Source organism: Chaetura pelagica, unplaced genomic scaffold (assembly GCF_000747805.2).
Source record: "Chaetura pelagica isolate M959 unplaced genomic scaffold, ChaPel_1.0 scaffold55, whole genome shotgun sequence".
In the NCBI taxonomy this organism is placed as follows: domain Eukaryota; kingdom Metazoa; phylum Chordata; class Aves; order Apodiformes; family Apodidae; genus Chaetura; species Chaetura pelagica.
The window spans coordinates 2707587-2718698 of NW_009953571.1; the positions used below are offsets into that span (position 1 = coordinate 2707587).

At 36.7% G+C, this 11112-nt stretch overlaps 1 protein-coding gene across 2 annotated transcripts in view; it reads left to right on the forward strand.

The window, feature by feature from the left end:
- Positions 1 to 978: 978 nt before the first annotated feature.
- Positions 979 to 11112, forward strand: part of CELF1 (CUGBP, Elav-like family member 1) — a 40646-nt gene continuing 30512 nt past the window's right edge. Inside the window, exon 1 of one of the 2 annotated variants that reach the window (XM_009999516.1) lies at positions 979 to 1021. The gene's annotated coding sequence lies outside the window, so the exon portion shown is untranslated. The remainder of the gene's footprint in view (positions 1022 to 11112) is intronic. The other variant, XM_009999517.1, reaches the window with a different exon arrangement.

Sequence of the window (11112 nt, forward strand, 5' to 3'; positions counted from 1 at the left end):
AAAAATTCTCAAGAGATCTCCCTCTGGAAAAGAGGGCATGAATACATGTGATAAATATCCAAGTACACTACAACACAAGTTAGAAGAAGTTATGGATCACTTATCTACGGTTCTCAAAGAATATAGAACAAAGGTTATGAAGTGTCAGAACTCATCACCTCTTGTAACTCTTCTTACAGATAGATGCAGGTTTTGGTTTGGTACATATAGGTAAGTAAATGGATTTGGGTTATCTGTAAAATACTGGTGGACAGCCATGAGTGCAGTTCTGCAAAATAACCTTGGAGGAAGCAGAGAAGAAATTACTTTTAAAAACAAAGCAAATAAACCTAAAAAATTTGATAGTTTGTGTTTAAATATATGCTAGCTTGTGTTTTGGGTCAGTTACTGAATCTGCAAAAAGAGAACTCTGAATCAGGGAGTAGCATCCCCTAGTTACGAGATGCTAGTACAGAAGTTCAATTTGGTTCAACATCTTAGTCTTGTATTGTTAGTTCTTAGTGTTCCCTAATTTTGAGCTTTTTCATACATTTTCATTTATGCTGTCTTAAAGAGTTGCTGTGTGCGGATTTATTGTCATCTGTTAGTGCTGCTGCTGTCAAAATAATGGGATGTAGGACTTCAGGATTGTGTGTGCTGCCAGTAACTCCACTTCGGCCATGAGAGTTAAAAAGCCAAATAGGTAGGGTAGGATAAGTCCACTGCCTGTTATTAGGAAGCTGCAAGGCTTGTTTTCATCCATGTTATGTTTGCAATACTTTCTTTTGCACCCTTTCATTCATTCTGTGTTTTTGGAATATGCCACTTCATTTTTTAGTCTAATGAGGGCTGTCACCACCTCATGTTGACTTCTATTATTAGAAATATGGTTTACTTCCGCAGTCCTCAGCATTTTACAAGATGGAGTTAATGTTGTGATGATTGTTACTACGTTATTTTAACTCTGGAGTACTCAATGTCTGATTTTCCTTATCTTTTAGAGTGAAGACTGGAACGGCTAGAGGGAGGTGCACAGCTGCAGGTATGAACCAGCTACAGTTTGTATCCTGCAGTTGTGTATTGGAGCTTCCTTTCAGAGCTTTAGAGAGAAGCTGTTTTTACTTTCAGTGATGAAAGCGGTCATTTTCCAGTGCAGTGAGCAGTGTTCCTTGAACCCTAAACTCTTGGCAGTTTCTTGCCTTTGTACTTCTAAGAGGGTTGTGTTAACAACTTAGGACTGTGAGTACCAAGTCAATAGGCTTCTTTAGCTCTGTCTGTAATGTAATCATTTTAGAAACTAACTACGAAATAGAAATTAGTGTCTTCATATTAATTTCTTGAGCAGAATAATTCCCAAGTAGTCTGTATAGTACATGACCCCCAAAAGCTGAGTACTGGTGGAATAACTCTCTTTGGGCTGAGACAAATTTGATAATGAATAGCAGAATGGGAACATAGTCTAGTGTGGAAATGCTGGGAGCCAAATGCAGGGATCTTCTGATGCAATTTTCTTAATGCCTGATATCCGGTAAGGATGTAGTTTCATGAGACAGCTGAGACAATTCCCCCTTCCTCTGTTATTGTTGCCAACGAAGTAGTCCTCTGTCCTTGATTATTCTTGGTTCTTGTGATAGTCTGCCTGAATGGTAGACAAAGTCAGCTTGGCAACCAGATAAAAAGCTCTTTTGTGATAAAGTTATTATTTCTTTATTTTAGCAAGTTGGAATGATTTACTGTATTTCAGAGGAGTACCAAGATGATAGATCAGACTGTCCGTAACTGTGCTCCTTCAGAGTTTCAGTTCACTTTTGAGGACAGTTGACCTGTAACTGCTGTGTTAAGTAACATGGCTATGCTCAAAGTGTGGTCTTTGTTGCTTTTCTGATGAATCACCTTTGCTATGGCAGAAATATTTAAGGTGTGATTTAGTCTATAGGCAATCAGGGAGAATTGAATTTTTATATTTTCCTGAGGAAATACTTGTTTTTCTACTATGGTCAGACAGTTGCTACAGTTTTCGTAAGTACACTGGAAAAGATTTAGTCATGTCTATATCAGAAAGAAAATCACATTTGTCTTTAAAGTGCAGGATATCCTGTCTCTCAGTATGTTACTTATCAGGATAGAAAAAGCTGGTTGGATTAAGAAACCCAGGAACACCTTAATTTTCAAATTATTTTTAGAGAATAGGTGATTTGCCTCTGTGGAAGTACCAGTTTGAGCGCACTGATATCCATGCATTGTGGATGTTGTGAAACACTCTATTTCCTTCCTAAATTACTGATGCTCTGTACTTTGCCCTTTCTGCTCCTTTGATGCTCCATTAGCACCAAACAGAAGAGAGGAGAGAGAGAATACTGGTCATTATGTTTGTGGTTTTGTTTGGAGAGTTTGTATCTTTTGAGATAATCTGTGATTTGACCTAGTTCTTCAAACTGATGGGATTCTGCCAGTTACAAAGCACATGTTCAGAATCGGTAGATTTGGCTTGTTTAACAAAATAATCAGATTATTGAAATAGCGAAGTAATCATCAACTTTGTGGTTGTTGAAAATAAATAATGAAACAGAAGATTTCAATTTGGTGGAAGATCCATGATTTATTATCTGAAAAGCAACATAAAGTTGAATTCATCTATATTAATGTGAATGTAGAAAGGTGTCTAAATGAAAGAGAATTGAGTCTTGGACATCTGATACTGGTTTATTAAATTGTATGCGTCCCAGTATTGAATGCCTCTTCTGATTAATAACTCTATAAATTAACTCCACAGGGATATATAAAAATGAAACTGATGACATTCTGCTTCTGGACTTATACAGAAAATAGAACTGAGGAGTGGTCAGCTTTGCTTTTAAAGAAGAAATTAATCAGTATTTGCAATAACACTTGGTTTTGTTGCCCACTTTTCTAGTAGCTGGTGTCTTTTACCAGTAATATTTTTAAATAGAAAATATACCCTGAGACTCAATTGCTTCTTCTATTCAGAAATGTATATGCCACACTTTGCCGAAGCAGATTAAACAGTTATTGTTCTGTCAAATTTTTTTGTCATAAAAGTGTCTTGTAAGCAGTGACAGGTTCAAAATGGAGGAACTCCTACCTATGTGTTGACTCTTGTCATATTTGTATTCACCATTCTGATACTGTGCTGAAGGACAAACAGCCTTCAGATTCCTCTGAATAGGGAGCACTGTAGTGTTCATATTGTTCTCGCTGCCCTGCCCCTCATTTGTGGTGGTCCTGTTGTTTTCCTGAAGGGAAGCTCTAATTCAAACTCCACTGGAACACATCTGTAGGCATTGCAGATTATCTGTTTTTACCTGAAACATGTCTGTGTTCACATAAAATTTCTGCAGATCTGAGCCCCTTCCAAAATGGAAGTCTTTGACATGAAGATGCAAATGGACATTAAAAGATTCTAGGTTTGTCTACTTAGGAGGAACGTTAGTTCTTCTGCTGTAAGAGAAGTTTATTCTTCTTCAATACTTCTAAAGCTGTTTATGGTTCAGGAAAGTCAAAGTAAACTTTTTTGGTTATAGATTTGTTTGTTTGGAGAGACTGTTCTGGATCAGAGTAGTATTATTTCTTTCTGGGCTTAGCTCTTCCTGAAGTTGAAACCTGCTGTCTAATGATTACTTAGATCTAATTAATTTGGATTGGCATGGCTGCATTTTCTTAGCTAATTAAGAAAACTGAGGCATGTGTATGATACTGTTTCTATAATATTAACTGGTTCTCATTTGTATTTGTCACTGTTAGTAGAAACAATTCAAGATTAAAGCACTCCTCAAAATGGCTTACATGGCTGTTCTGAAGACTGCAAAGGATAATGAAACTTGAGACTTGTTGCTTTGTTTAGTCCAAGAGGTCTCTTGAAACTTAACAGGTTAAGAAAAAAAAAAAAGCCTCTGTCATTCTCTAGGAAGTTTTTTACCAGGTCTGACTGCTATTCTAAGACATTTCAGAAAGGAGAGGTTTTAAAATAATTTAATAATAGGAAGTTTGTTCCTTTGAGTTAAGATTGCACACCGTATTTCTTGAGAGGAAAAGAAAAGTAACTATCAGCAGTTCCTACTTTAAGGTTTTACTTTACACATGCACAAGGTATGTTGCTTGCAATAAACTGTAGTTAAAAGCATTTTTTATTCACTATAGTTCTTGTGTAGGGTAATAAAACAATCTTTCTATGTGATGTTGCCTTGGAATTGTATAGCTGGTTCTGTAGTCTCCCAACATACAACCACTGTGTAAATGTAGTTGCTTTGCCCACTTTAGTGCTTTGTGGCATGTTTGGCTTCAAGATAAGCAGACTGTTCAGAGCTTTCCAGGACCCAAAGAATTTCCAGTTCCTTAGCAGAATATTAACTTCTGTTTCAGAGGCAGAAAACTAACTTAAAATGTGTAGTTAATTTGTTAAAAGTTTTTCTATCAAATATTGCAGAGATGACAAAATGTTTGTTTTCAGCCTTTTTGACTAAGTAGAGAGGTGCAGACTCCTGTAATATAGGAAAATACAGCAAAACAGAGGCCTAATTGAAACCAGATTTCTAGGTCTTGTGTTTGTATTTACAGAGTTAAAAAGTTGAAAGAAATCTAAAGTATTCTTTTGCATAGAATTGCTTGCAGGGTTGTTTCTCAAACAAAAAGCTTGAAATACTCAAAGGTAAACTTCTGGCTAGTTTTAGGGAAAGCAAATATTAAAGAAATTAAAACAATATTTTTTTAAGCTCAGAGAACATTTCAGAAAAGAAGGATGTCAAAGGTGTAAGTGTACCTCTGCTTTCAGGGCATGATAGCTTGTAAGCATTGGTATTCTTACACTCTTCTACTGAAGATTTAAGGGTTGAAATGCAAATGGAATTTATCATACTTTGTGTGTGTCATGGTCTGAATTCAGTCAATGAACAGAAAAGGGTAAAAAAAACCCCAAACTCTTAAACATTGCTGCTACTTTAAATGTTCCATCCTGTCGTCTTTATTAGTTCTCTGTCCTTTCATAGAATAGAAATGCATGTCCTCACTTCTTATACTCTCATTTCCTGCCTTGTCTCCTGTTCTGTGTCATAATGCTGCCTTTATTTCCTCTTTCTATTGTTGTGACCAAGCCACTTTTCCTACTTTCTCAAAATTTTTTTCTTTTTACAGTGCCAAAGTGTCTACAGGTCTTTTAGATCTTTCTTAGGTACTTAAGATTTCTATGGTTTGTCTCTCACCAAATAAAAGCATTATGGTGTTTTAGCACTGTACTGATGAAAATTCAAATGTTTTCCAGACGACAGATGTTTAAAAAAATAATAATTTTTAGCTGAAATTTTCTTTTGCATACCTTCCTGTAGAGCTTAACCAGTATCTGAAATACACATCTATTTACAAAAAAGCACCCTAAACCAAACAATCCACAACCTACAGATAAGGATAAAAAGATTAAAACTTTTACAGTTGTTGTTGTTTTTAACATGTCTGTGTCTTCCTAGAATGAGAGGAAGTAACCTACAGCATTCTGCTTTAAAAGCAATTGCCCTGTAATTCATACATCAGCGTTTCTTCCTCATATTTATTATTAATTATAAAACATCTGGCAAAGAGGGATAAACGTGATGATTACTCCCTGTCTATGATTTGCTAGAATTAATTATTTTAGGGAGCCTGCATTTGAGGCTTGTTGTTAGCTGTTCTGTGTAGACAGATGCTCTAATAGGTTGTCATGCATTTATTGCTTCAAATACGTGACTTGGTCTTTTGTAGTTTGTTCATCTGCTCCTTTGCTTCCTATCTAATATATTTCATACTGTGTCTTTTCAGCCAGGCCTTTATTGCTGTCTTCTTTGCATCACCGTAAGTTTTACTGTGTTGTGGTTTTTTGGGATTTTTTTATATTCAGTACTACTTCAAAGAAGTAGCTGATGATGCTGTTATTTGTCTCCCTCTCTGTTCCCTTAGTCTGAAAAAAAAATATGAGGAAATATGCAAGATAAAGGAACAAAATTTAGCTGGGAAAGACAGAAATTCAATATGCATTTCAGATCACTATTCTGAAGGTGGCAATTGAGAACTTTGGTTACAAAATTGAAGTCTGAAGCTAGCAAAAGAAAATTTCTTACACTATAAGAGAATGACAACAATCCAGGTACTTCTTGTATTTCTATGAAAATTGATGGAAGCATTTAATGTATCACTTGTGGAACAGGAATAGGAAGGAGATAATTAAACACCACACAGAAGACGAAAAATAGTTTCTAGGAAGTTTCTAGGAAAACATTTTCATTTTAAGATTTTACCTACATGGACATATGTTTTATATGTTGTACTGTGCACTGGTAGTAGACTATCCTAGTGCTGTATAGATACACAGTGGGCAGGTACTGACTGCCTTTGGGAAAAAATGGGTAAATGCTAACCAAAGTTGTCTGTTACTCTGTCAATGACACTGCTGCAAAGTGTGATATTTGAAGTTCTTTGGAGTTTCTGCTTATGTGTAAAAAAGAATTAAATAGAGACCGTTCTGGAAATAATAATGTGATATACCTCAAAGTAATGCAAAATTTTTGGAGTAATCTCAAACCAGAGATCTTTGGAGGCTATCAGCTTTCTTATTCCTCATTGCTGTTCTATGATTGGAGTCGGTTTCAGGTCATTGTCAGGAAGCAGCATCATGGCTGGACTTTTCAATTTTTTTCTCCTTTTGGTAATGTCTGTGCAAGCCTCTGTAGCATCATCACAGAAGCAGCAGACACAGCTGCAGCAGGTCGAGAACTGGCATAGCAGACTTATGCTGCCGTGTTAGCTGACAGCTTTGCACTAAGAGGGCAAAACTCGAGGTAGTATCATTGCAGCTGTTCTGCCCTGGAGAAGCAGATCATCGTCTGCAGAGCTGTGGGTCGTTCACACTGTGGAATTCCAATACCCACAGCCCTGTCAGCATACGCACAACACACTCATACCTCCTCTCAGACAAGCAGATGAAGAGGCAGTGTGTCAGAGGGAGTTGCGAGGAACACTGAAGAAGTTTGGAGGCCACTGTCTTAAAGTCTGTGAACTTCATCCATCTGCTATAAGAGTGTCTGAAGACTGAGAATTGACCTTCTTCTGAGTTCTTGTTACGCATCCTGTTATTTACAGTTATGGGCAGAGCAGGGCATAGTTGCAGGTTTTTTTGGCTTCTTGAACAGATGTTGTAACTGTTCCCTGGTAGATAAGCTCTCATATTGCAGACTACCATCTGCCACTTGGTGTAAGTTGTCCTCAAGAGTGAACTAGATACTTGTACCACAGACTGAATTTATTCATCAGTTATATAATAGCATATTGAAAGCAATTGCTAGTCATTTTAAAAAGAGGGAGAAGTTTATATACTGGTTACTATCTGTGCTGTAACATTTCCTGAAGTCCAGATCTGTGGTTTTTTGGGTTTTGGGGTTTTTTGTTTTGTAGTTCTGAGGTGGCTAAAGAGGGTTGATGTTACTAAAGCAATTGAATATAGTGGTAATAATAAGCTGAGCATTTTTGGTTAGCATTTACCTAGTATGTGTATAGTTTGGTTCTTGAGTATTTTTCACAGGGCAACTCTTCTTTTTTTCCATAATCCTTTTGTCTGGACACAAATGCGTAGCCATACTCTGTTCTTTGGCATGTTTCAGACATATATTTTCAATAATCTGTAGTGTTTGTTTCACCACAAAACTGTTTCAGTGGTCTCCCAGCCTCCCTATTTTCAACTCAGGAGAACCTAAGCTGTTGTGATTTATCTAACAGCTTCTGATGAGTCTCTTCCAAGCATTTATCCAATCTGTTCTTGCACTTCTGTAAGTTTGTTGCATCTGCACTATTCTGCCAACAAGGAGATAAAAAAACCTACTATCCTTTTATATGAAATGCCATCTCCTTTCCTTTTCAGAGGAGGAATGCTGTTGTATCAGTTAAGATTTTTCTTTCTTAGCTGTCACTTGACAAGTTACTGTGGAGATACCAGCTGTGTAAGAAGATACTAGCCACACACAACCTGTTACAGTTGATATGTGCATTGACTCTTTCTTGTTTTTTTAAATGAGCAAGAGGGACATCTAGACAGGTGAAACGAATGTGTGACAGTCAAAGCAGAACTGTTTGACATCATATTGGTATGTGGATAATACTGTAAATACAAATCTTCTGTACTTGTTTTTGCTGTTTTATTAAAGTCAAAGAAGTTTTTATCAGAGCATTAGTTGATTTCTGGACTTAACTGTACTTCCAGTGAAACGATGGCATAAAGTCACTGGCCTATCTAAATACCTGGTGTTCTAAACTACTTTGCTGGTGCCCTTTGCACTAATGCATGCAGCCTGGGGAACAAACAGGAAGAACTGGATGTCTGTGTGCAGACTCTGCTCTAATTTAGAAATATTTTGATTAATATGTATCTGCTATAGAGAGCTCAGCAGGATTTTTATTGGCCTGTATTTTAAAAGAAACCATGCTCAATCCTTATACTGTCATTCCTTCCTGAAAACGTCTGAATCCACTGTTCATATTCAAATAAATTTGTCAGAGCAGTAATGGTCTCAAGGCATTAAGTTCCTAATAATTTAGCATTAAGTGAGGGGGAAGACAAAACAGAGTATTCAGCTTTTGCATTTTGCCCATTGGTGCACAGGTAGCTCTGAACTAGTATGGCTATTAGCTGCGGTCTGCATGGCTAAACAGATGGTCTTGAGTCTCCTTTATTGTAAGGAGGTAAGACACAGCCATAGGAATGGCTTTTGGTATGTAATAGTATCCTTGTGTTAAGGGTTACCTCTCTAGTGTATAGGTTTATTGTATTGCAAACTGTATTCTCAGTTCTGTGTCCCAGGAAAGCATCACTGCATCCTGCTTTGCCCGTGTGACACTTGGAAATGTAGAAGCTAAGGGAAGGTGGGGTTTTGCACCAGCACAGGGCTAGGAACAGTGTGTGCTCTTCTGTGACAGTTTACAGTCCCTTGATGCCTGTCTGAAACAGCATGTTCAAGTTATAGGACTTTCCAACCACCATAGTTCATAACCCCTTCATACCTCCTCATAATTGTGATTTCAGTTGCCACAGACAACCAATAACTTTTGTTGTTTTAATCCAGACAATGTCTTCCATACCTGTTTTCACATGAGGATTTTGCATTGGATGTTTTAATTTAGAAAGTTAAGAAGTTGTGACTAAGGAACATGAGAATTGCCATACTGGACACAGTGTAATTTGTGGTTTCTTTCTGATACTGCAGGATACTACGTGCATTAAACAAATCAGTCTAAAATCCTAATAATTATTTATTAGTCTGTGTTTAAATGTAAGGTTACTTAGTTGTTCCTTCCCAATGATAGCTAGAAGATGGTTTCATGTGCAGTATTTTGATGCATGTAGACCATGGATTATCTGTTTAAAAAACCCACAAAAACAACAGTTGGGATTTCTGTAGGTGTGCAGTAAATAGAAATGGAAAAATGTATACCTCCAAACATACAGTTGTGTTCAAACCGTGTCAAGCTTTGACAGGATTACAAAAGTCACCACCACTAAATCTTTCTTTTATCTATGAATTTAGTAAGAAGTGTTCCCTCTTGCCAGTTACAGGTTTGCCTTTGCCAGTCTCCTCTGTTCCTTTGAACACAGGAAACTAAAACTGCTTTGTGAATTGTGTGGCTGTAGATTGTTTTTCAAATGAATGATGCTAACAGTAAGAAGGCAGGAAGAATACAAGTAGAGCTTTCAAAAGAAGCATATGAGGAAGTCCACAGACATTTAAAAAAAAAAAGAAAAAAGGACCTGTATGTGTTTGTCTGTCTTATAAGTTCCACTGTTTACAGTTCATTAGAATAACAAATTTGTTTGCTTCAGTGCAATGCTTTATCTCATTTTACAGAAAAATGGGACTTCATTCACAAGCCAGAGATATAGGTCAAGAATGTATTGATTTACCTCAAATATCTTTTTCCCCAGAAGTCTTTTGAGGAATTAGAGGGGGGAAAAAAGCTTATTATAAGCTGTTTTAGAATGAAATTTACTTACCTAATTTTTGAGAATCCTTTTAGATCTAAAGAATACGGAGGAATTAACTACTCTCAGATAAATTCATAAGAGACAGCACCATGAAACTGCTATTTCTGAGATAAAAGTTGTCATCCACTCCTGTCCTTTTTCCCCACCTGGGAACTTCTATACGAATTTAATATAAATGCAAGTGTTTTCCAGTTAATACAATCTGAATTATTGGCAGCCCAAAGCTTCATGTACTTGGATGGTAAATTCAACATTCTGAATGTGTCAGGTTTGTGTACTCACAGTGCATAACTGTCATAAAGATTGGCAGAGGAAGAAACTGCAGTTTTGGCAACTAGGTAAGGGGCTTTTTGTACCCAGTGAGGCATGGGGAGACAGTTTGGATTTCAACATAGGCAGAAAATATTCTGACCACATGCTTATATTATCAACTGTGAAACAATAAAATATTGACAAGTAGTTACTGTATTTTGATGCATGTAGCCTACGGGTTATATGTTAAAAAACAAAACTGCAATTCAGCAACATTGTAGGGATCTGGATATGCATAGATAATACAAGGGGAAGTTTATTCTAGGACCTGTCTCCTTCAAAGCTTCACAGAGTCTGATTTCCCCATAGCCTGCATCCTTTCCCATAGTTCATGCCCATCATCCTTGTAGTCCCTCAGCTTGAGTTCTGTGTGTGTTGTCAGAGTTTCAGACTGTATAAAATAAAAGATGGTATTATTCTTAGGTTTCAGAGTTAATTGCTCATCGAAAGAAACAAGGCTTTCTTAGGAAAGAAAGTAAAAGAAATGGAGCTTTTTGTTTTGTAAGGGTTTGTTTGTTAGGTTTTTTAGTTTTGTGTCCCTGGATGTAATTCTGTAAACTTAAAAAAAGCAAAATTTTTAGCATTCATATTCTGCAAGATCTGAGGAGCATATATAATGACGTGTTCTGCAGCATAATCTAGGGCTTCAGAAGTGCAAAAAAGTGAGATTTCATCTGTAGTATGTATAAATTTTTAATGGTTGTATTGTCAGATTAGTACCACATTTAAATGTGTAGCTACAGTCTATAGAGCTTGGAATTTCAGACATTGTTTCTATTATCCTTTGAATAGAAACAGTCAAAGAATGG